General features: G+C 38.4%; 1 protein-coding gene across 1 annotated transcript in view; it reads right to left on the bottom strand.

Annotated features, from left to right (window-relative positions):
* LOC134285768 (AN1-type zinc finger protein 6-like) overlaps positions 1-26,813 on the bottom strand; it is a gene marked incomplete at its 3' end in the record, with an annotated part of 90,266 nt that extends 63,453 nt beyond the window's left edge. Inside the window, 1 exon segment of the mRNA XM_062847248.1 lies at positions 26,456-26,813.
* Between the last annotated feature and the right edge of the window lie 254 nt (positions 26,814-27,067).

The following is a 27,067-nucleotide window of genomic DNA, read 5'->3' as shown; positions in this document are numbered from 1 at the left end:
ACGAGTGTAACATACGATGCCGTCTGAAATACTTCTTTCCAGATATCCAGATGTCCACTCCTTGGTCCACTCTTCCCGGGAAGGGAATTTCGTGGAAAATGTCCTATATGGAAAATTACAAGCAATTGTAAGATCACTTGGAGCAAGGACAATGTTGTCCCAATTCACCAAAAGTGGAAACAACGAGGTTTGTGCTGATGTGCGGTTCACAGGAGTTTCCTCTAGTAGACTGAGTACCCGTAGACGGTAAGTGCAAGAAAGTGCTTCTTGTTTGAGATGAATATGTAGTGGGGCAACGTCAAAGAGAACTTCGAGCGCTGCCGTGGGAGTTGAAGAGAACGCTCCAGACATCGCCATTAAGCAAATGGCCTAACTTTGATTGGATCGTTCTCAGTTCGCCCTTTTGCCACCACACAAGACATCCATAGGCCAATATTGGTCGAACAACAGTTGTGTAGATCCATTTGATATACTAGAGTTTAAGACCCCAAGTTGTACCAAAGGTTCGCCGGCATTGCCCGAAGGCCATACAAGCTTTCTTGATTCTGAACGCAATGTGAGGTGTCTAGGAAAGCTTGGAATCAAGAATGATTCCAACGTACTTTACCTGTTCAGTCACATCGATTTCAGAATCAAAGAGACGCAAAGGTCGAATGCTATTACGGTTTCACCTTTCCGTAAAAAGAACAATAGATGTTTTACTCGGATTAACCGAAAGGCCATATTGGCGACACCAACCCTCAACTACCTGAAGGGCGCTTTGCATCAGGTCGAAAAGGGTGGTGATACACATACCAACTAACAATGCTAGGTAGTCGTCGGCAAAACCATAAGTAGGAAAACCGCTATTATTGAGTTGCCTCAATAGCATATCTGCAACGAGATTCCACAAAAGCGGTGGTAAGACTCCCCCTTGGGGGCATCCACAAACACTCAATTTCCTAATCCCTGCTAGACGCAATGTCGAGAAGAGATATCGCTTTTTGAGCATTTGATGAATCCAATTGGAAATCATTGGAGATATACCATGACTCCGTGCGGCTTCCAATATGACATCGAAAGGCACATTGTCAAAGGCACCCTCGATATCTAAGAAAATACTCAAACAAGATTGCTTTTGAGCGAATGCTTTCTCGATACCGTAAACAACCTTGTGTAAAAGAGTCACAGTGGCCTTACCAGATTGGTAAGGCCAGTTGGTTCACATGAAGAGGCACGTTGGCCAGATGAACATCACGGATGTGATGATCCACAATGCGCGAAAAGAGATCAAACTGATAGGTCTGAAATTCTTTGCTTCTTCATACGACGCACGACCCACTTTCGGAATAAACTTCACAGTAATAATATTCTGTTGCTGATTTTCCGTTGCAATGCTTTCATACACAGGGCCAGACACCAACCCCTTAATTTCCGGAGGATCATAGTGCACAGTTGAGCTTGAGGTCTTTCCCTGGGAATCGGATGTTGATTAGCCGTTCCTTAAATGGAAATCAGACGCTATTTTTGAACCTCTTCTCCTAGAAAACAGTAAAATAACATTTTAATTGCTTTAATTGCTTTCCATATTCAAGCAATTAAAGTTACTATCAACTCAAAGTATACTGTATTCAAAAAAGCGAGATTATACTCAACTCAAATTTGATCAACTTTTTCCCGCCTGCGCGCATATCGAACTCATCGAGGATCACTGTCCTCGATCGGCCTTTGGGACTTGGTGGCATTCATTGCTCCCGGTTCATCGCTGCACCGACTAACAGAGTGAAGACAAAAGTGCGTTGTTTTTGTTTGGCCTGTTTCATCTTCATCGGGGGTTCTTCATACGCGACCTCGCTCGACAGGCAGAAACGAAACGAAAGAAAACCTCCTGCGCAAATGAAGAAATTGCACTGCAAACAAAAACGCCGAGAGCTAAAAGGAAAAGTCAGAACGGGAGACGGCCGGACCGAGGCGAGGCAAAACAACATGCTTGTGTGGCTTCGTGTATCTGGGGTTCTCTCCCTGCTGCTACCACCATCATCTTCCGTGAGAGGGGTCTTCTTCTTTCGGTTCATGGATTGGCACAAGCACAAGGCACGGGGCAGACCGATACGTGATTTACAGCAGGCAGCTTTAGCAGCAGCAGCAGCAGCGGTCAGTCAGCTTCTTCTGTGGCACAAGAAGCAATCACCGAGTAAGAGACCGAGGTGAATTGGGTTGTTTAGGGGTGTCCAGTTTCTTCGAATCTCGATACGAATTTCCATAGAGAATTAAGATAACAGTCTAGAATTACATTCATTATGATAAATTTGATTGTGGTAAGATGTAATCGAATTAAAACTAGTGTTTCCAGCATGGTATGATCGTGGACATAGAAGGCATGTGTATTTTTCTTCTTGACAACAATTGCTTTTCATTTCACAATTAGGACGAAGTAAATTGTAAAGTAAAAACGCCCAATTAAGCATCCCAATTGCACTCGTTTGTTATTATTTTGTTTTGCAGGCGGCAAGTCACGCAAAGTGCCTTGCTTGGTCGTTTGGTTTCACTCCTTTCTCGTTTGTGCTTATTTTCTCTACATCCAACATCGATGTAGATTGTGTTGTGGTGTTCTTTTCGGAGTTCATCGGACGTGTGCAAAGTGTGTAATTAAAACTATGAACATACCGACGACTTGGTTTGCTGTAAGGACAATGCCCGTTTTTAATGAACGAATGGTTTTCTCGTTTGCGGGGAGTTATTATTACCGCAAATCCTTACAGGATTCTTTAGCCTTGTTTAATCAGAGATCTCATTAACTTAGAATCTATTAATCTATCTATTAGGTATTTATTATTAACTTGAAATTACTAAGATTGATAAGATTTAAAAGAGATTAGAACTAATTCTAATTGAGTAAGTTTACAAAAAGTTGTGAATGCGTTGACCATCACTGTTGATAATAACCACGGTCGCCATGATGTAGGCTCTGATCAATGGTCGCCATGTTGTATGATATAGCGCCTAAGATATCTATTTTTTGTCCTAATGTTTCCATTATCGTCTTACTGTAAACAAAGGATTTACGCGTTACCTTTTAGCTGCGCGTATGATAACAGTAAAACGGAAACAAACGGTGCCGTAATCGCCTGTCCTCAAATAGAATAAATTTGAAAAAGATGGATTAATAAGGTAACTTTTAGTTTGACTATTTGTCCTCTTATGGACGTGGCTAAGGAGGAAATGGTATTATCTATATACTACAGAGTCCCCACTAATCTTCTATGCAAAGTTTGAGAAACACATTTACATAAATGTTAATGCGACCTGCCGATTGGATGCCCAGTTCCTGGAGCACAACGAGACCGAGCTTTTCTGTCAACCATTATCCCATCACGGAAAAGCTTCCCGTTCCATTAAATTCGATCCCAGACTCGTTGAAACTTAAATGCGCACAACAATCTCAACACTTCTAGCTTTGTTGTTCGCCAGATTATATCCTCCCCACCACACTGCACCGCCTCGAGAATGTTCTCTATTGGATCTTGGATGGATCTATGCCTGTTTCCGTGACGACGGTGCTAGCTACATTTGGTGCGAGACTTGAGCCTCGACCCGACAAAAACGACCAGATAATCATTTTATTAGAAAATTCCTCTTAAACGACTAGGTAGGTACCTAGATAGAGAGAGTCTCGGAGATCGTGTGCACGGCTGCCCCTGTTCTGATCTAGCCATTCAAGCAGGCGGCGACATTTATCATTCAGAGCTACTTTGATTGCGGTAAATCGCCGCGCCGTCTATTTTGTATTGCAGGCGCGAAATCTGTCTTGCGGTGTTGTCTCCGCGTTCAATCCTCCTCCACCTAGCTGCCACTTGCTTCTTCTAGCAATTCAATGATTATTGCTTTGATAGTGTGCAATGATGATAGAACGGTGTTTCCCAATCTTCATTGAAAAGCCACTCGCCAATTCAAGAACACAATTTGACGATGGGCACGTGGACGAATTTTGGATCAAATTGGGGTTTGATCTAATTCCCGTCTATGTAAGCATCGACCAATCATGCACGATTCTATTCTTGCACCTCGCCTAACATCTCATGACAAATTTGGTATCAATTATTTATCTATAAATTAGCTTCCATATCATGTAAAAGAATATTGTAAAAGAACTACAATTTCCCTAAAATAATAAAATTGAATAATTGTTCCACGAATTCTGCTTCCGTCCACTCCACGTCTATTTCGGGCACAACCTGAATTTAATTCCCGGCATACCTTCTACGTGACACTATGGTACATAGTGTGATCAAAATTATAATTTAACCGTAGGTGTTTATTCAAAAATCCGGTTAAATTCTTCGCCATTCAAATCAAATCATGTGTTCAATGTACGATGGAGCCGAAAGCTTCTGAATTGAGATGAATTAGCTTTAGAATAACGACAAACATATTTCAATTCAAATTTTTGCCCATCAGATCATAATACACCATCACAGTGCAACCAAGAAATCTTGTGGTTGTGAAATACGTTTACGTGTTTCGCATGCAGCAATTCCACACACATATTTGCTTGCATCCTCCCTAGACGAAGACAACTTGTTGTTTACTTTTCATCGATGGGAAAAAAGTGATTCACTTGAATAATTACAGTAAAAGAACAGTTTTTGCTACATTTTGAAGCAGTGAGATCCAACTTTGAAGTGGGGTGTGAATTGAAGGTTGCAACAAGTGAACCTGATGAAGTGAAAATTGTATGGTGATGATGAACAATTGGCTTGTTTAGTGGATAAAATATTGCTATTTTCTACAGCCCAATCGAAAGAGCTCATTTTTCTGAGTATAACGTGATTTTATTGGATTCCAATACCTTTGTTTTGATGGTTAAATTAACAAAACAGTTTTAATTTTTGTGGATAGAATGACAGTTCAATCGATAAAGTGACAGTTCGATCCGAACAAAAAAAAATCCCCATATAAACTTGAAATGCATTTTAAAAATGGTTCCCGGACTCCAAAAAAATATGAAATTTTGGATTTTGACTAATTTTTGGGTGGAGAATCAGACTATGAAATAAACGGGATACCCCTAAAGAACCCAATTGGACTGAATAGCTGGTGCTTTGGTGCGATTGCCTTTGTCGTATGCAAAACGGGAGAAAATTTCAACTCGTATGTGGAGTGAAATTGAAGTAAGTTTTTAATTTTCCAATTGACCCCTAAAGGCAGACTTGTTAAAATCCCAAAATGGCCGCCAGTATGGCCGACTTTGGCACCAATTTTAAAAGGATTTGTTGTGTTTTGCTATGAGTATAGTCACGGTAAAACAACTTGAAGATATAGTTGGAATTGTACTGCATAGTAGACGTTCGGTCGGTGCAAACGGTTTAACTGTTATGCTTTTTAACTGCAAGTTCGGTAAGTGCAACAAATTTGCAGTTATCGCACCGTCAAATGCCGAAATGGTACGCCATGTTAGCCCAATTGAACAGTCGGGTGAAGTTCACGTTCATTTAACGTCAGTTGATGGATTGTTGAAACTGTCAGGCGTTGCAGTTATCGGATTTTCGTTCGCTTTGCAATTATCGAACGTCTACTGTACACCTCTAGGTTCGTCCTAAATGTTGGTGTGATTTAAGTGCATGCATGGAACTTACGCTATGCCATCCAAAATATTATGCATTTATCGCCTTTAGATATACCAGTGGCGTCTCGTAACCTCACTTTTTACCTGTTCAATGCCCCTAAAACTTACAATTGCAGAAAATATAGGATCAAAATAGAATTGAAAATGATCGTAAATAGCTAATCTCGTCATTTTCTACTAATTAGAAGCACATTTGATCAGAAAATTTGAGAATTTATACTTGTTGAACAGGTAGATTTGAGGTTAGGGACTTAATTATGAATATGAAATTCCCTGATATTTCCAGGATTTTTCCAGGTTTTTGAAAATCATTCCAGGTCCAAGAAACTTTAACAAATCGACTAAACTAAACATGATTTCAGATTTCTAGAAATTCGTGGAAACGCATTTTTTTTTGGGATATTTCTAGTTTCAACTATAATGACATATAAGGACAACATTCCACCGGCAATTAGGACGGAAGCGCGAAATGATTTTCTGATGGAATTCTTAAAACAATCCTGGCGATACTTTAGGAGAATTTTCTGCATAATTTGATAAAAATTTTGTTTATGAATTTCTGACGGAATTTAGCAAGGAAAACAACAAGAAATTACAGTATATTTTTATATAAGTTAAGTTTTGCCGTTCCAGCAGAAAATCTTTCGAGTAGTTCCTAAACAAACTTTCTTAAATATTGTCAGAAATTAAAAAAAAAAAAATGCAGCTGACGCTTTTAAACAAATCCTCCAAGAAACCCTTCACGCATAGCTTCAGTTATTGCACACAAAGACCTTGGTTGGTTTCGCAAAAGAATCGCTTAAGTATGTACTTTTCAGGAATTCCGCAAGATTTTTCTCTCTAGCGATTTCTCCTTTTATAGAAATTGCTAGCAAAAATGTTAGATATGTTTATAGGATTTCAGCCAGAAAATGGTCAGAAAAATATTTAAAAATTCTTCCAGAAGTCATCTAGTTAATTTCACTAGAAATACTGACCATGAATCCACCAGGAGTTCCAATTGATCAATAATATTCTGCGGGAGTTCCAGGAACTACGCTTAAAATATATCTCTAAGTTCCTTCAGGAATTTTCCAACATTTACAGGCGATTGCGAATTTGTTAGGCAAACCTCAATAAATTCTGCAAGACAGTAAGCTTATTCACATGGAAATGAAGCAAAATGGTTTAAGTCACTAAGTTAATATATAACGCTGCAATAGTTTGAAAGATTTGAGAATCAAGGGTAATGAATATCTGATAAATAAAATTTTAACGAACGGGTAGTTAGTATCGGCGCAGCCGAAATTTTTATTCGCTTTGAGGCGTTTCTAACTGAAAATTTGTATTGAAATGATAAACACAGAAATTCCCTGATTGTCATCAGAATTCCCTGAGAATTCCAGGATTTTTCCAGGTCGAGTAAAATTCCCTGATAATTCCAGGTTTTCCAGGTTTTTCCAGGTAGTAGACACCCTGTCTAATATACACTCGTAACAAGTATCAAACACGATATTCAGTGGGTGATCCGATTTTATTAGCCTTTTCTGAACAAATTTTTCAATTTTTGTATGCTTACAGGAATTTATTATGAGGTACATTTCCAACTTGGAATGCTTCAGGAGTTGCTGTCGGGATTTTCCTAATATTCCTCCACACATTTCGCAAGGTTTATTGGAGATTCCACTACAAATTCTTCTTGTAATTTCTCTCAGAATTTCAATTGGAAATCCGTCGGGATTCTTCTGGGAATTCCCACAGAAATCTCTTCTGGATTACTTCCGCAGAATTTAATAAGAATCTCTTCACATGTATCCCTAAGATTTTTTAACGCGCTCATGCTGTGATACATCCAAAAGTTTTTCTTAGGATTCCTTCAAAAAATCTTGCTGATATTTCTGCAGGATTTTTCCTAGGAATTTCTACAGGAACTCCTCTTGGTCTGTATCCAGAAATTTTTGTAGGGATTTCTCCAATGATTCTTTTTAGAATTACTCCGTATATCCATCCAGGTATTAATGTGGGGATCTTCCTAGTTTTTTTTCAGAAATTCCTTTCAAGATTCCTCCAGAAATTCTACCGTTTCATCCAAGGATTTCTCCAGGATCCCTCTAGGGATTAAAAAAATACAGTTTTCCATTAATTACTCACGACAAAATCAGAAATTTCATAGCAGATTACTCACTGATCACTCTATAGATTTCCCAGGGGTTTCTCTTGCTATTCCTCCAGGGTTTTTTCGTGGTATTCCTGCTGTGAATTGCTCTAGGAGGAATTTTATCTAGAATAGGCACTAGATTTAACAGGGTGTGTACCCATAAGACAAAATAAAATTCCCTGAATTGATCAGATATTCCAGGAGGAAATGTTAATAATCCAAAAATTAGACGAAATTTTGTGAAATTTCTATACTTTTCAAAAACTTTACTGGAATATACTCAAAACTTAAGTAAAAATGTTAAGGAAAAATGCGAAACATTTATTGTCTAAGACTTTCCAACAAATCGCTGAATTCTTCCAAGATTTTTTTAAACAAAACTCTTCTGAATACAATACGAAAATCAGTTAAGGAATGTTTCTATATTTTTCCCAGTTTTCCTTTGGGTTAATTGCAAGAAATTGCTTTGACATTCAACGAAACACTGTAAAAAATCAGGAAGAAACACTCTGGAGTCCTATCATTATGTAATTCTTCTGACCTTATGGCCAATAAATTCCTTACACAGTTTTGGGCCTGAACTTCGACGACTGTTTTCCGTGCTGGTGGTGTAGTAATGTTGTGATTTCGAAATTCTACCCTTTAATTCTATTTCATCGGATTTCTACCGCAATTCCTCCTTGCATTCTTTCCCAATTTCTCGCAGAATTCTTTCACGACATAAAAGGTTTTTTCTGACTTTCTCCAGTTTTTATTTTTCAAGTACCTATATCCAGAGGTTTTAACGTATTCAGTTCCTTCCGGAATTTTGTCGGGAGTTCTGATAGTTGTTCCTGAAATTTCTACCACAGTTCCTTCCAGGATTTCAGCAGGCGTTCTGTTCACGGGGTCTCTACTAGAGTATGCACTTCCCGGTATTTCTTCAAAAGTTCTTCCAGGAATTTCTCTTTGTAGTTTCGGCATAGTTTTCCAATAGTTTCTCTCGGGATTTTTATAGAAGTTCTTCCAGAGATTTCTTCCAGAGAGTTTTCCAACATTTCTGTTTGATTTCCTCGCAGGATTTCGGTAGGCGACGGTTCCAGGGCTAAAGTTGTCTCCTGGGATTACTCCCGAATTTCTATCACGGATGTCTCAGTTTGTCTCAGAATTTGTTTCTATTCCTCTCCCTCTCTTTCCTCCTCAAAAGTTCCTCTCGAAATGTTTCCAATAAGTATTTGCGAAGTGTTTCGCAAAATTTCACCGGGATTCCTTCAAATATATCTCCGGGAATTCCTTACAAGAAATCTCGTAAGTAATCCCAGGAAACATACCAAGAAAAACTCCAAGAATTCCTGGAGCAGCTATGAAAGAAATCCCAAAAAGGAGCATCCAGAATCTTGGGACAATTCCGGAAAGAACTCTGGGAATAATCCAGAGAAAAATATCATCTCAGCTGGATCACTGCAAGAAATCCGGTAAACAATTACGAAGGAAACCCTGGAAAAAGCTAGGAAAGAAGTCACGGGAAGAACTCCTTGCGGAATAACAGCACTAGTTCTTGCGGAAATCCGGAAAAAAGAGAAAGTCCAGTGTAAATTCAGGAAAAAAAAAACTCTAAGAGACATTCCAGGACCAGCATCGGAACTTCCGATAGAAGACCCAGATAAAAATCCGAGAGAAATCTCAAGTAAAACTTAAAAAAAAAATCCTGCGAGAACAAACTCTGCAGAAAACCAAGGAGAAACTCTAGAAGAAAGCCATCGAATTTTTTTTAAAGAAATTACAGAAGAAACTTCGGAAGAAATCCAGAAAGGAGTTCTTGCAGAAAATCAGTAAAAACCCCTTGAAACCCTTGGAGAAGCTCTAGTACAAAATCCCAGGGATAACTCCAGTGACAGCGCTGGGAGAAATCCCGGAAAGATCCTATGGAGAAGCCCCAAGGGCACAAACGAGGCTGTGTTGTGGATTGACATCTAAGCTGAAAGAGATGGTTCTTGAAAAAGTGAATGTTCATGGTGAGGGCTCGGGTTCAGTTTGGCTTTCTATTCCGCAGAATTATCACCTGTTCTGTGGTTTAGTTGGTTAAAGCACCGGTCTAGCGAATACGGGGTCGTGGGTTCGAATCCCACCAGAACGCGATTTTTTTCAAAAATTCATCCCTCAATTTGTCAATTAGCAACATTATGTGTCTTCTAACTACAAGTTTTTCTGTATGTTCCAAGAAGAACACTGGTAGGAATCGCGGCAAATCTTCAACAGGAATTCCGAGGAAAACTCCGCGACAACATCTGCCATATGCTCTGAGAGAAACTCTTTTTTTTTTCAAGGACACTACACCGTCTTTAACCAGAGGTTGCACAGACTGAACGATCACTAGCATTAGACAACGGACAACACACGAAACACCCGGTGGTCCAGTGAAGAATTTTCCATTTGACGAAAAGTTTTCACCGACTGCAGCGGGAATCGAACCAACACTACGAGGCTTAGGAAAAAATACGGAAGGAATTTAGTGAGAAGTTACTTCCGAAAATTGCTGACAGAATTTCTGGAAAATCCTTGCAGCCGATTTTCTAGTTGGGCAATACTCGTAACGAAGCATCGGTGTCCAACTTCGCACAGTTCATTATCTGTACAATACATGTAAACTATAAGTATTTTACAAATATTGGTGTATGATGTTTGTTTGTTTGTTTTTTTATTAACGACCCTTTAATCAAACATGATCATTCGGGTCGAAATACGAATTCAATACATATAGCAAAAAACACAATTACAAATCACACATTATTTACTATTGGATTTGGAGTCTCGTCTACGCATTCCTCTATCAATGCTGTTTTGCACCCAGGCAAGCCATGCATCCATGTCGTTGCGGTCGGGCTCGGGCTCCGACTCATCATCCTTCCAATCGGTACTCATATTAACATCTGGGATGCGCTCTCCGTCTCCCTGCTTCACTTTACGAAAAAAGTTCCCATCCTGCTTTTTTCTCGGCGGCGACTCTGTTGTTTGTCCAATCATTTGCACACATGCGGGCTGCTGTACGCATTGTTGCTGATCTTTCTGCTTCCTCCTCTTTTTTCCACCACCGGTAGTTGCGACGTCGTCGATCGATGGCTTGTTCTTCGGGTTCTCGTCCACTGCACTGGAGCTTGAACAGATGTTCGGCTCGTTCAATTCGGTCACTAGATTGTGTGTCGGTCTATCATCGCCCGCGAGGTCGTTGGATGTTGATTGATTGTTGCGTTTGACTTGGAGTGTTTTTTTGTGTTGCACACATGTACTACCGGGGTGTAGTGGTTGGGTGCAATGCTTACATGAGGCTGGTTGATTTCGGTAGGTAACCAAAGTTTCTGCACCTCGAATCGTAACAAACGATCGTATGTGGCTACGAAGTGTCATCGTTACTATGCGTACCCCAGAAGAAACATCTTGGTAGGCAAATGAGGGACCCCAACTCAATTCTTTCACACTGTGAACTTCGCCGAAATGACGAAGAAAACCAGCTACATCTTCGTTGCTCACACTCTCGGAGAGGTCGTGAACTTTGACCTCAGTACAACCACTGTCAATCGTTAATCGTATTCGATGTTTGCTGCCTTGCACTTCCAGCTCGTGTCGTCCGTCGTGTTCTTCTACTATTTTTCAGCCATCGCTTGGTCTGCACATTTAACATGCACACATTTCGCAGCATGATTGATTTGCAGGCGTTTCACCTGATTAGGTTGTAAGCCAAGTGTTAGCCTAACAAAACCGTGGATTTGTTCATAACTTGGCCGTCGCGTGAAGTTTGACAAATCTACTTTAAATGTGTGCTCTCGGGAATTGAGAGCCATCACACCACACTACTGACAGAAAAGCTTCTCGCAATTGAAAATACGTCCAACCGATACGAAGACTGATCGCAAACTGAGATTGGTGTATGATGCAACGTCCTATATCATTCAAACTGTGGTGGAATTGAGGTCCTTTGATCTACACTAATAACGGAGAATATGATACTTTTCAAACTTGATCGAGTGGCAGTTCTATGAGTTCAGAACTCTTACAGTATTATCCATAAAAAAATGCGACATTCCATTTTTTTGCGGTATTTGATGATTTTTAATAAAATAACCCTAATGAATTAAACTTTTTTGGATTAGGATACAATAAGGAGGTCATTGTCATACAGGATCTCTAAAATTTTTGTCAAAATATTCATTGGTTACGTATATGGGATACCTTATAATTGTTAACAATTTCTAAATAAAATCAAGTTTTCCTCTAATTTTCAGAGCAAAATAAACTAAGATAGAAACTTTTAAACACATGAGAACAATGAAGAAATATGTACTCTTTAATATGCCCATGTTTTAAAAATATTTTAAAAATAATTTCAAATGTTTAGGAAACAAAAACTAAAAAAGGTGCTACATATTAAAAACCATATTTAAGATAAACTAATAAAAAACTAAACACTGTTTAAACATTTTTCAAAACAATTTTTTGTCGATAAAGGCATATAAACCTACCTTTATGATAGGTGCGAAAACTAAGTACTTATAAACAATTTCATGCTCAAAACATTATATTTTCTAAAAATTATCATTTGTCAAATAATTCAATTTCCAGAAAATGTCTCTTAATTTATAAGTAAATATTTTTTTCGTTCTTGTCCGACGAACCAACGAACTCCTGAAGACCTTATCCAGCCATAAAAGTACTATTTTGAAAATAAAATATGATTGAATGTGATTGAAAGCAATTGAAAGAAAATGATATCCTTAAAAAACGGCCTCTGGCGCGTGGACGATTTCGACATCCATATGTTCAACTTTATAGTTCCAAACGTAAGTGCATGAAATCAGTTTATGTCTCTTTGCCATTATTAGATTAGAGGCTCTACTATACTATCCAATAGATACATGCAAGGTTAATCAGTTCGAAGTAGGGGAACGATGACTTTGAAAACTGTCGCATTTTTTTATGGGTCATACTGTAATATGAAGCATTAATTACTTCCGGAAAATTTCGAAGGATTTGCTTCTGAAATTTTCTTCTTTTATCTTTCTTCTTTATGGCTCTACGTCCCACTGGGACTTGGCCTGCCTCACTTCAACTTAGTGTTCTTTGAGAACTCCACAGTTATTAATTGAAGGGCTTTCTTTACCTGTCATTGCATGAATTTGTATATTGTGAGGCAAGTCCAATGATACATTATGCCCAGGGAGTCGAGAAAATTTTCCAAACTGGAACGGAAATCGAACACGCCGTCTCTAGATTGGCGTTCCATAGCCTTAATCACTAGGCTAACTGGAGACCCTTGCTCTCGAAATATCTTTTGATAAATTACTGAAATATCTCCTGAGATTCCCTCCGCCATTTTTCTAGGTATTTGCGCCGGAACTCTCAACAGGATGTCTCCCAAAATTTGAGTTGTTATTTCTGCTGTAATTTGTGCAGTGATTCCTACTCGAACTTTTCCACGGATTCCTTTGGGAACTTTTCGTGTGAACCCTCCCGGAATTCTTCCCAAGTTTTTTTGGGAACTTGTTTCGGAATTGTTCTTGCGATTTCGCTCGAAATTCCTTCAGGGTTACCTTTAGAAATTCCTCCTGGAAATCCTTCCAGAATTATTCAAGATAGTTATCCCTTTCACATATTTTTAACTCTTGATTCCCCCCGGTATTCCATCCATAAATAAAATAAGAATTTTCCGAAATTCTTTCAAAGGCTCCACGGATTAATCCTGGTACCGTAAACCGGGGTCAAATTGATTAGCGGGGTGAAATTGATCATTTGGGTACTACATTGTAATTGCATACCAGGAACTTTTAAGCGTCGCAATGATCTCGAATTTCTTACTTCAACTAGTTCATAGACGTCTAGAGATGAGTTTTATCATTTAAATTTTTAGGAAACAGTTAGTTTTATTTTATTTTTCAAGGAATTTGCAATGTATTTCTCACTTAGCTGACATAATTGCTTCTAAACAATCGATTGCCACAAGGACACCCCGTAATTTTTTTGTTTTAACATTTTTGTGGAGCCTTTGTTGGAAAGTTATGAAGCTATTCCGGATATGAATAAGTTAATGAAAAGGTCCTTTTCCGACGAAAAAGTAATTTATTGTAACAGAAATCTCTTATTTCAAAGGAAATTGCCTACCTTTAGGCGTTACGGGGGGAAATTTCAAAATTTAATTTTGCATTTTAAGTGTCAAATTCCCTAGTTATAAGAGTTTTGACGCGTTATTCGGGTTAAGAAGAGCAAAATTAAGTGGATAAGGATTTTTTCCATTTTAACCTATGCTTAATTGTATACTGATCAATTTCGCCCCAAAGTAGCATCTTCAATTATTTGATTTTTGAAGTAATTTAACTAAAAGTTAAAAAGTTTTTTTGAACAAAATCCTGTCACATGGTTTCATGGAGATCCACTGGGTACTGATTTTACAAAAATTCTTTTGGCAATATTTGAATTGCCACTAATGTTATCAGCAAAAGTTGTTTTAAAGTGATCAATTTGACCCCGGATTACGGTATTCAACCTGAGATTAACTTTATTTATTTTTTTAAATTTCTTCCTAATCTTTTCCAGATAATCACTCCCGGATTCTGCCTAGGGTTCTTCCCGTGATTTTCCCAGAATTCTTCTGGGACATTTTTCCCAGAATTCTTCCTTCCGGAATTCTCTTTAAAAATATAACAAAGTTTTTTTCAGCATTTTTTGCAAAGAGATGGTGTTTACAACAGTTGTCCTGGAAGTATTTGTGTTCAGATCCGATTTGCCGAGACATTCAAATATACATGTTTGTAAATATTGATCAGGTGGCCTCAACTGCAATAAGCTTCAAGTTAGCTAGGATATGACGCTCTAAATATATTTCTTATACATTTTACTTGCCAGTGAATCTTAGACATAAGTTTGAATAACATCGCAACATCATTTGATTGATTTTTAAATATACGCGTATTTTTGTTACGAGTATTGATATTAGAGTATACTCTGCTATCTATAATTACGAGTAAAAGCGTCATCACCAGCACATTTTATATAATCTTGAAGGTTACAACATACTTTAGTGCTTAGCTTTTCTGGGGTCTACAGGTCTGGCTTACTAACTGGGGTCTCCAGTTAGCCTAGTGGTAAGGCTTTGGATCACCAATCTGGAGACGACGGGTTCGATTCCCGATCCGGTCGGGAACTTTTCTCGACTGCCCTGGGTATAGTGTATCATTGTACTTGTCTCACAATATACAAATTCATGCAATGGCAGGCAAATAAAACCCTTCAATTACAATAACTGGGGAAGTGCTCAAAGAACACTAAGTTGAAGTGAGGCAGGCCAAGCTCCAGCTGGAACGTCGAGCCAGAAAGAAAAAGAAGAGGAAGCTTTTCATTTCTGTTTGTACTTACTAAATGATAAATGGAGTCATAGATATCCTTGTTTTACTGATGTCAGCACTTTTATACAATTTTATGATTTCAGATTTCAAAATGCCGAATCATTTTGCATCCATTCACATTCCAAAACATTCCACAGTCGTGGGTCTACTGCAGGTCTACACCTAAAAGCAAACTAACGAACAATACTCCCAGGCGACCGGATTTAAGCCGAATGCCGGCGGCAACTTTCCAAGCAAATCCACACTACTGCTTCAACCATGCACCATGCATCATGGAAGCCGAACCGAAAATCTCCAAAACGTCCAAAACGAACATACGACACAAGCCGAAGATCTGTTATTAAATCTTAAATTACAATCATTCACCATTTGTGATAACCGCCATCGTGTCGTGGTCGTCCGATTTGTACCGCCGACCGACCGGGGAACCGAGAGCTGCTGTTAGCTTTAGTGGAAACTTCCTGACGTGCCATTCCGTGCTGCTCTCTCGCCACCACCGCGCCGGTTCCTTCCTTCCCGACGACGTGGAACTGGAATTTCGAATGCCAGCCAGATAGCTACGTGAAAGAAACACGATTAAAAGACAGACGGCCGGCGATGGACGCCCGAAACGGAACAAGGCACGGCACGGGAAACGCACGCGAATCAAGTTTGAATTTATTTATATATTTAGAAGCACTGTAATTTAAGGAGCACTGGGCGACTGGGGCTCTCTTAGCTCAGCTGGTACAGGTGCGGCTTTACAGCACCGTATGAATTGCTCATAGAGCTCTAAGCTGGGAAGCAAGATCTGTTCCAGTTGAAATCACTCGCCAACAGAACGACAAAGAAGTCAGCTGAGCCTCAATCCAGTTTCCAGACCAGCGCGGCAGCACTCCAATGACGACGAAGGCTACGAGAAATGGAAAATGCACATCCATTTCAATCCAATCCAATGCAGCAGGCAGGCAGGCAAAGCGACGGACGCCGTGCGGATTAGAATATGACTCTCCAGTTGGATTCAAAGGTCTTTTGTTTCGATTTACGTGAAACGTCAATACGCCTATCTTATCGTACGCGACTACACCCATCGTTGATGCGTCGGGGAATCCATAGGCAGGAGTTGGCGAATTTCTAGGAAAAAAGGGGTGTAATGGTGAGCTTGTTCCATGTTGTTTGTTACAAGTAAATTTCATGTTCAACGCAAACAAAACCTTCTTTATCTTGCTTTTTTTCTAATTTGCGGTTTCACAGGAATGCCCTTCCTGGTTTATTGATTGCTTCACTGCCCCCACTCGCAAAACAGTCCCATATGAATAGGAAACCCAGCAAAGATGGGACTGTTATGCGAGTGGCGGCAGTTCAGTAGTAGCAAGTTTTTACTATTTATCTAATGTGTGCAACATATTGATGGGACGAACCATGCTGATCAATTTTCCTCTGTATATATTCGCAACGCGTTTGTTTTATCTAATCGAACATAGATTAAAAATATGTCATCAACAAGATTAGGAATGCACAGCTGACTGACAAGAACAATGTTGAATCTAGTTTTTCTTGCTAATGTTCCTCCTCCCAAGAACTGACGGTACCTATGGCAATGAGTCATACGTTTCCGCCCCACCGCGGACAATAATAGCAACGAGAACGAGAACATTACAGAAACGAGTGAGTGTCGACTTACCGTGTGTGTTTGTGCTGCATGAAAGCTTCTCGTCGCTTAGTACTTCGTTCTTCGATCGCTGATTGTCACACGCCTGAATGAGTCACGGAGATTATTTGATTTATTTTCTCACAAAAAAACCCTTTCCAATACCACAGTCGACAGTAGGCTAGGGAATTCTTTATCTGATTCTGGTAGAGCACTGCCTGCTTGGATTAAGCCACGATCACACCAAAAACTGGTTGTATTGCACTTATTTTTTATATTATTTTGTTGCACTTGGAAATTGCTTCAACGATTCGCGAAATCCAGACGTACGCCCGAGAAGATCACACAGCACCCTTTGCTGAGAGGTAACAACGATGTAGCAGTTATAGGAACGGTTATCGAATCTTGAATGGTATCGCGCGCGCGGACGAGTCTCGCGCACTTCCGCGTGGAGTTCGGTCCTTTCGAGAACACACTAACAAAAATCCGTGGGGTCAGAAACCTGCGCGCGAATGGGTCTTACTTGAAAGAAGCTGAAATGAGATGAAATGGAGAGAAAATGATAGAAAAAAAAATGAGAATGATAGAAACAGGGCAGTAGTTTAGGTACAGAGACGACGTGGATGATGCCGATTGCCGGTGGCGCCAGACCCGTTGAAGGCGTGTGTAGCCATCCGTTGACACTGTGTCAATCAATTGTTTGTCTGTTTTGATGGCGAATGTGGAACAGGCCCAGGCAGGCGACGAAAAACTGCCGCCGAAACCAAGTGCGTCATCGTCAAAACAGACAATATTTGTGTCCACGTAGGAAACAAATGCGTCATGAACTGAGTTTGAATTTGCTCATTCTTTATATTTATTTTGCTTTCGGAACATTAGTAAGTAGCAATAATCAAATCAAACGAATGCTAAACATATGCACTTAATAAATAATAATGTTATTTTAGAATGTGCTACATTCCTTCGAAAGTCATTTCCCCGGACAACACACACAACATTTTCTGCGTCCCCACAACCCGCACGGACTGGGATATTTGTTAGACGGAAAGGATGGAAGATCTGGGAGTTACCGTTGGATCGGCGATGCGATCCATGGATAGATGATTTGTTTATAGTGTTCGTAAAGTGATAGATTGTGTGGTGAGTATGAACGTCAAGCGGCACAGTTCGCTTTGGTTGCATAACTTGCTGGCGTTATATACACTGTGCTGTGGAAGTTGGAAGGAAGGGAAACGACGTTTTCAATTTGTTTCTGGTTCTAGCGATGGCTGTGAACCTATGATATACATGAGTTGTATATGTAGAGTAGAGAGAGAAAAAAAGAAAGTAGATAGAAAGATACAAGGTAGGAGGAAAGGGATGGGCCAGGGATTGAATCCATGACCTTCTGCATACGAATCAGAAGCTGTGGCCACTAGACGCCCAAACCCGTCTAAAATACAAAGGACTCCTCGCAAATAACACCTACAAACTCCTCAAATATTTCGTACAAGAATCTCTCCAAGCATTCTTCCAGGAATTTTTTATCAGCATCACTTTAAGGAATTCTTCCAGTAATTCCTACTCGCAACAGAAACTGTTAAAAAACAATAATAAAAAAAGTTTCTAATTATTACACCTTAACCCTCTAATACCCAATCCCGCCTTTAGACGGGGTATAGTTTGAGCATTTTTGTAATTTTTGTTTCGTGGAAAATCATTTTTTTTATATTTTTGGCTGATATTTAGGACTGTTCTGTATATCTCAAAATGGTTTTTGGTGTATTTTAAAGCGTATTTACATTTTTTAACACTTATGTCGCCGGCAGGGTACCCGGGTACCTTTTTCAATTTCAAATCTCGATATTTGAATGGTTATTGAGACTAGGATGTTGGAACTCTGTTAGATCTTAGAACTCGTGAATATACATCTATTACTGGGGTTGACCAAATTTTAAAGTGAGGAGGGGCAGGGGGAGGGGCTCCTGCATTTTTTTATTACGTGGAAGGCCGGCAGGGTACCCGGGTACCCACGAAATTGAAATGATCATATCTCCGTCAATTTCTCATCGATTTTGGAAATTTTTAGCTCATTCAATTCAGAAACTCATCATCTATCGGGAAAATATTTGGTTAGACCGATCTAATCACCGTGGTTTTCGGAAAATCCATATTTTTGGGAGCATGTCCTTATACCATATTGAAACCCACATTGTTAAGGCTAGGATACCTTAAAGTGTTTATGGTCAACCATGGCCGCACGGGAAGCGTGTTCCGAAATCACAGTTTCAAAGTCAACACGTTTTATGATTCCCTGCCGGTCAGATACAATATGCCAAAGCAATTTTACGATGCTTGGTACCGAAATTGCTACTAACCTACCGAAAATCCCGTATATTCTATTGTATAAAAACACGGATCCGGAAATCCGGATTTTCCGGTACCTATGGTGATCGGACCGGTCCAACCAAATACGATCTCGATAGATAATGAGTTTCTGAGTTGAATGAGGCAAAAACTTTTAAAATCGGTGGAAAAATCGCTGAGATATGATCATTTCCATTGCGTGGGTACCCGGGTACCCTGCCGGCCTTCTACGGGTGTTTTTTTTGCTGGCCACACTACGGTTAAAAATCATTCAAAAATTGATGTTTTAGTCACCTTTTAGAAGTCATTGTTTATTTTGTATTGAATCGCTACAATTAACATATTTTAAAATTTTCCCAAAGCATTCTATCCTTGTTCAATGGTTTAAGGGAATCGAATACACTCTAAAATTATTTTCCTTAAAATTACACGGAAAATAAAATTTTCTGTGAAAAAAATTTAAAATAATAATATTTCAACAATAATCATGAAATCTCAAAATGTTTTCATCTCAAAAAATTTGTTCCCCAAAATGGCTTCCAGAAAAAATATAAAAGTGTGGGGAAGTTCAAAAATAAAAATTAGAAAAATCATAAACTGAAATTCACGAAATCGAGAATTAAAAAGAATCATCTTCCAAAACATGTTTAAATCGATTTTAAATGACGAAAAATGATATTTAGATCAAAATCAAAAATTTGGGTATTAGAGGGTTAAACTGGCAAATTGTCAACAGTTATCGAAATGAAACCAACAGTGGTTTAGCACCTTGACATCACCTAATTCTAATCATCTTGATCGTTGACATCACCTAATTCCAATAATTTTGTTCGTTGAAGATATGACGAAGCCTCAACTCGATGATTTTATGATTCGGAAATCTTCATTTACTCACTTATACATATTTGCATAAACTTACAGAGCATTATACAGAGTTCCATCATAACATGCATAATCTACACGGCTCTTGCGAACCAGCGGTCAAGACTTGAAAATATGACCACACTGATTCTACGCATTCCACCAATACTTCACTCTCAGAGCACGATTCAGGACACGAAGGAAAACGAAAGTTCTTGTCAGTGATACCATATTTAATTTTTTTTCTTGGATTTAAGAATTTATCATATTTTTTAATTTAAATATTAGTATCAGTATTATATATGCTCTCCATCCACCACATTACTTCCCTTCTCTACTCTCAATCCGAACACTAAAGTGTGTCAAACTATAACTGATATCTAATGTCTCTCTGAATATCTACCCATCAGAGAGCGAGACGAATGAGCGTGAAAAAATTGAGAAAATGGAAGAAAGTGAATATGAAGATCTGTTGTGGATTGTTTCAGTTGCTTTGTTATGAATTATGATGATGAAAATGTTTGTTTTAGGTACTTATTATGATCATTATGCACATATGCTACAGAAAGGTTCTAGCTTGAGTTTTATGACAACTTTTAAAATCGAAGTTTATTACATATAACTAATCTGGCTGCATAAAATCCTTGCAGACTGTTATCACATAAGAAATTACAATAGTATAACTTATAAATAGACGTAAATAATTATACTTGCAATCGTGATCATGACAAGATTTAACTATTATTTTAGAAATAAAGTAAAGTTTGAACTGTGGTCGTCTTTATTATGGTCGCTTTTTTTTCAATCAACAATAAATTTAATTAAAATCTGTTTCAATGTATTTTTTTAGTTTGGCAACATCATACGTGAAGTTACATGCTCGTAACAAAACAAACAATATTTTCATTTATTCGTTGCTTCGATTGGAAGATGATTGCTTTTATTTTCAAATTCATCATCAGAAAACATTCTAAAGCATTTCAGTTCCCCATCTGCGATTTCGGCGTAAAGAACATCAGAATCAGAAATTGATTCATCCGTAGTATATGTGGCTCCTTAAAGGCAAAGTCCAGCATACAGCGTAGTTTTCAAATATACTACTAGAGATAAGCAAAGTTCACAATTCCTTTCCTCGTAAGGGTCATTTCACTTTGGCCTAAAAAGCTCACAGGAATTTCCTTGCCTATAATATCAGAAATGAGTAAGAAATGAGTTCATGAAATTCGTTCAAAACTTCTTGTTATTTTTGGCGAAAAGTTCCTAAATAAAACCGCCTATAAATCAAAACTATCTTAAAAATTCAGAAAAAAATTTTTGCTTCCTTCATATTTTTTTCTACAAAAAAACTCATCTCGAATATTTTCCATAGAGTTTATTATTATCTTTAAAGATCTGCTAAAAATAACCTTCGGTTTCAATTTTGACAGTTTTCAATTAATATAAGATTTGCAATGACACTACAGAAACGCAATATGTATTGCGATAATCCACAAAAGTGCAAAAAAGCATTGGATGGTATGGTTGGAAAGTAAGAGAATAGAGACAACCGCACCGCAAAGGCGACAGCTCATTATTTTACTCGCATGGGAACGAACGACTGGTGCGAAAATGGGTGAAACACTTGTTAACTAGGTGCTGTTACGTGAGTAGTTTGGAGCCCACGAGTGGGGTTAGTCTCTCTCTTCTTGGCGTAACGTCCTCATTGGGACAAAGCCTGCTTCTCAGCTTAGTGTTCTATGAGCACTTTCACAGTTATTAACTGAGAGCTTCCTCTGCCAATGACCATTTTGCATGTGTATATCGTGTGGCAGGCAGGAAGATACTCTATGCCCAAGGAAGTCAAGGAAATTTCCTTTACGAAAAGATCCTGGACCGACCGGGAATCGAACCCGTCACCCTCAGCATGGTCATGCTGAATACCCGTGCGTTTACCGCCTCGGCTATATGGACCCCTGATCTTTTAAGGTATCCACTTCAAAAAAAAAATAAGAAGAATTTCTTTAAAAATTATACAAGGACGCACTGAATCATTCTTCATGTTCCCATTACAAGATGTAGCCGTCCTATACATTCGGCCAAATAAACTTAAGGAGGTCTCACTTATCAAACGGCCTTTAAGGCTCAAAGGAGAATCGCTTACTATCCAAAAGTAAAAAAGCACTTTTCTCCAGTATGACGAAAAAGTGAATAAAACCAGCGTGTCCGACTGTCATAATTGACTAAAAAAACAATCGGACATTCTTATTTTCTTCGATTTGTCGATTATTTTGTGAAAAAGTGCTATTTTGTTCTGGAACATTTGCCATTCTCAATTGAGCCTTAAATAATTCAACGATTACATTGAATTTCATGAATCGACTGACAACTTGATTTTTATACAAATTTGTAAAAAAACGATACCCTCAAGCGTCGATAGCCCTGTGGGTTGGGCACGAGCTCAGTAATCCCGAAGTTCATGGCTCGATTCCAATCTGCATCATTTTACGATTTATTTGCTCTTTTCGTATGTTTATCTTTATAAAATTGATTATAACAAGCACGATCTGTTTTCAAAAGGCATTCATACTTCACAGTTATGATTAACATTCATAAGGTATTTTGATAAATTTCGTTAATTTACTTCGCTGAGTGTAGGGTTGAGTTAAAATTGTGAGTTAGGGGGATTAGGGGCATAATGGACACCCGGGGCGAAATGGACACCTCTGTTTTTGCCGAAACTGTTGACTTTTATGTAAAACGTTTAATGTATAAGTGTAAAGGAACAAGTCATTGTTCTATTTTTCAAAAGTACCATTTATATTCCTTCAAAATAACCAAAATATCATTGAAATTGAAGTATGTTTTTCATATGGTGGATTTCTTATAATTTCTAAGCAGCACCAAATAAGGCATTACGAGTGTTTGAGTGTGTCCACCATACAAACAAGTTAATTGTTAGCTTATCTACATGTATACGCAGATTTAGCAATGCACAATGGGTCCAGAGCCGTGTTTACGAAGACAAAAATGTTTGTGCCTAAACCATAAGTTTTAGACACCATGGGAAACTTTCTTCTTATTTTTCGACCTTTTTTCTCATTATTGTGAAATTAGGGTGGTCCCTCTAGTTTCGCTTATCCAAACATCTGCTTTTTAATAGTTTTATGTACGTTCACAAAATGTTCTACAAAGTTGTAAAAGAACTTATTTAGAGCAAGTTTGCCGAAGAAACCATTATTCTATCTCTTATGGTTAGGGTGATCCAAGAATTTTAGTTTTCCTGAAATAACTTTTAATTCGTTCGTTTCTCGTAAATACTTTTTTCCGAGCACTTTTAGAACTATCAACGACGCATATTTTTTCCGAAGAGCTCAAAGTTCTAACTCTCATAGTTAAGAAGATATTGGCATTTTTCTTCGAAAAATCACTTTTTTTTTCAAAATGTCATATCTCAAAAAGGAGCAAATGGATTTTCAATCTCCCGGTTGCATTGGAAAGATCGTACTCTGTTCTATTTATGGTGAAAAAACTGTAGGTACCTTTTTTGTTTGAAGCTTTTTATTGAATTTTGAAAATACGATTTTTTCATGGAAAAGCAGTTGTAACTTTGAAAATCGATGAGATACAACCTTGGCGTCTTCGACAAAATTGTGAGTTTTTGGCTGCTATAAAAGTGCCCAGAACAAAGTATTGCGAAAAAATCAACACAAAAAATTATATTGAGTAAAAACAGATTTTCACATGGAAAGCGGAACAATTTCAGCAAACTCGACTAGTCTTTGTTAGATAGATCGAAGTAACCATGTCGAAAATATTTAAACTTGCTTATAATCCATAATTCATCAATGAACTCAACTTAAAATGTGATTTTGAGCTGATTTCCATCAATTTAATTTCAATTTCATCACTTCAATGTATGGATAGTGAAAATGTCAATCACTAGTATATGTTTAGGTTAACGTAAAACCCTATCAAAGTTACATGATTTACAATATCTTATCAACGTTGTACCTAAATGGTGATGACAGTATTAATAAACATTGGTTCTACAATGAAATGGATGACCATTTACCAAGCTACTTTGATCTAACTAACAAAGACGAGTTGAATTTGCTTGAAATGTGTCATTTTTTATATGAAAATCTGTTTTTACTCAATATAATTTTATGTGTTGATTTTTTCGCAATACTTTGTTCTGGGCACTTTTATAGCAGCCAAAAACTCACAATTTTGTCGAAGACGCCAAGTTTGTATCTCATCGATTTTCAAAGTTACAACTGCTTTTCCATCAAAAAAATCGTATTTTCAAAATTCAATAAAAAGCTTCAAACAAAAAAGGTACCTACAGTTTTTTCACCATAAATAGAACAGAGTACGATCTTTCCAATGCAACCGGGAGATTGAAAATCCATTTGCTCCTTTTTGAGATATGACATTTTGAAAAAAAGTGATTTTTCGAAGAAAAATGCCAATATCTTCTTAACTATGAGAGTTAGAACTTTGAGCTCTTTGGAAAAAATATGCGTCGTTGATAGTTCTAAAAGTGCTCGGAACAATGTATTTACGAGAAACGAACGAATTAAAAGTTATTTCAGGAAAACTAAAATTCTTGGATCACCCTAACATGAATCTGTTAAACAATTATAAGTTATGAACCATAAGAGATAGAATAATAGTTTCTTCGGCAAACTTGCTCTAAATAAGTTCTTTTACAACTTTGTAGAACATTTTGTGAACGTACATAAAACTATTAAGAAGCAGATGTTTGGATCAGCGAAACTAGAGGGACCACCCTAATTTCACAATAATGAGAAAAAAGGTCGAAAAATAAGAAGAAAGTTTCCCAAAGACACCATGTATCGTAAACTTATGGTTTAGGCACAAACATTTTTGTCTTCGTAAATACGGCTCTGGACCCATTGTGCAATGGATGAAGTATTTTTTTTTTTTTTTTGTTTGTATTTATGTGTATTTTAACTTATGCTAATTCTACACTTGGATGAAGTATTATATTTTTGAACAGAACTTGCCAAAAATAGCAATTTCAATGTTGTAGTCGATTCGGGGCGAAATGAACACTGGCAATTATGAATGAATGTACGCGCATTGCATACTGTTAGGCGTTTTAGAGTTTAAAAAAAAAACAATCCGATTATTTTAGCCTAAAATTTATTTAACCGTTATGTGGCCGGCAAACTTTTTGCTTTTTTCTACACCGTGTATTTTAAATGGGTGTTGGGTACCCGGGTACCCTGCCGGCCACATAAGGGTTAATTAACTTTGAAGCTATGTAAACTCGTCTAAGATGGAGTATTATATCTGTGGTATTGATCTCCGTAGGCAAATTACTTAACTGGTCGATATTCTCAAAGATACAGCACTAAATATGCAGAGGTGTCCATTATGCCCCGATGGGTGTCCATTTCGCCCCGTACCTTTCCTGCCAGCCCCAAAAAACACACGGTTTTCAATTCATAATTTCTTCTCAATAATGCCATTCTACCAGCTGTGAATGATAGAAATACGTAGGAAACAAGTTGAAGTTGTAGGCCAACTGATAATATGTTAAGTTTTTGTCTGTTATACAGACCAAACATACTCATTTGCTTAGGGTGTCCATTATGCCCCTAATCCCCCAACATACTATTTTTGCGTAACGATTTTCAACAAAATTGCCTACCTTAAGGCGTTTATTGGGTTTGTTCTGTACTGAACTCTATTTTATTTTAGAGTTTTCAAAACTTTCTTAGAAATACGACTGTGATAGTTGATTCGGGGTAATGGCTTCCAGTCTCTTTCAATTAAAAACGGATTCTTATGTTTTCATCCGACGTTTCGGACACATTTATTGTGCCTTCTTCTTGGGATTAACAATGTTCCGTTTTATCGTTAAGGGCTTGCAGCACATGTTTTTAAATATAGGTTTAAAAAATGTGCATTTTATATGAAATAATTGTACGAGATAGTGCTATGGCACAGTATTCGGCCCACCCTAATCTGGTTATTGTTTTCATTGTAATGTAATGCCTGTAAGCATTGCTCAAAAGCTACTTTATTTTTATCTTTATGTACCTATGTAAGATAAAAGCAGTTTTATATGAATAGCAAAGTTCATAGATTTACTCTGCCAAATCTAAATATTCCTCTTTTTGGTTCTTATCCGATAATCTTTAGATTAATTCGTCAACATCATTGTCATTGCACGAAGCAATGAACAACGAAAGCTTTCCCAAATCCCGCGATGAGAAGTACCAGCATTTTGCTTATCCGGCCATCAACCCGTGCCCGTGCCCCGAGACTTACGACGGAGTAAAATCTCCGCCGCCATGTTGATGATTATTTTTTTCGCCTTGCTCCGTCTTCCATTCATATCACACACAGAGGCAAGAGCAAACCAAACCCTGGTGGCCGCAGCAGCACCATCGCAGGTTTAGGCTGGCGAAGAAAATGGAAGACCACAATTTTCATCCGAACCCTTGCTCCGGCCCCGACCCATGCTGCAAAGCTTTTCTCGGAAATCTTACCTTCTTCCGTCCGAATATTGTTGGGCACTTGGGCCGCTGGCGTTTCTAGAAATTAGCGATCCACACGCAGTCAGATTGCGCGGATAACGGGAAAATAATCCTTGAGAATTCTTCACGTCACTGTGCGCCGAGATAGTTTCACTTCTTCACACCAATTCACCGAAACGCAAGAACACGGCACGCGCGACCGGACGGCGAAGGAACAACGAACGGATCGGATCCAAAACGCAAAACCTCTTTTCTCGACGGATGATGACACGACGACAAACTCGCAGCCAGAGCCAGAGCTAGCAGAAAACCGCACTTTTTCGTCCCACACCGAAGGAAACCCAGTGAGCATTTGGCAGGTTCGCTTTTGTGCTACTGGTTCGCCTTCTCTCGCACACGGTCGCTTTTGTTTGCGAAACGGGAGAGAGAGCTTTCGGGCGATGTGCTGTCCTTTTCTGACGAATAGAGGAACAGAAGAAAGGGCGATGACAGCTGTCAGACGGCGAACTGCAGAATACAAACACGGAAAGAAAAACAGGTTCATTTTTCAATTTTTCAACTTCATTGCTAGATAGGGGATATTTGGCTGGAGTGGGGCAGGTGCAGCATCCCTGATCGAAATGT

The sequence above is a fragment of the Aedes albopictus genome, chromosome 1, assembly GCF_035046485.1.
Source record: "Aedes albopictus strain Foshan chromosome 1, AalbF5, whole genome shotgun sequence".
In the NCBI taxonomy this organism is placed as follows: Eukaryota; Metazoa; Arthropoda; class Insecta; order Diptera; family Culicidae; genus Aedes; species Aedes albopictus.
This window is presented reverse-complemented; position numbering and strand designations above follow the sequence as displayed.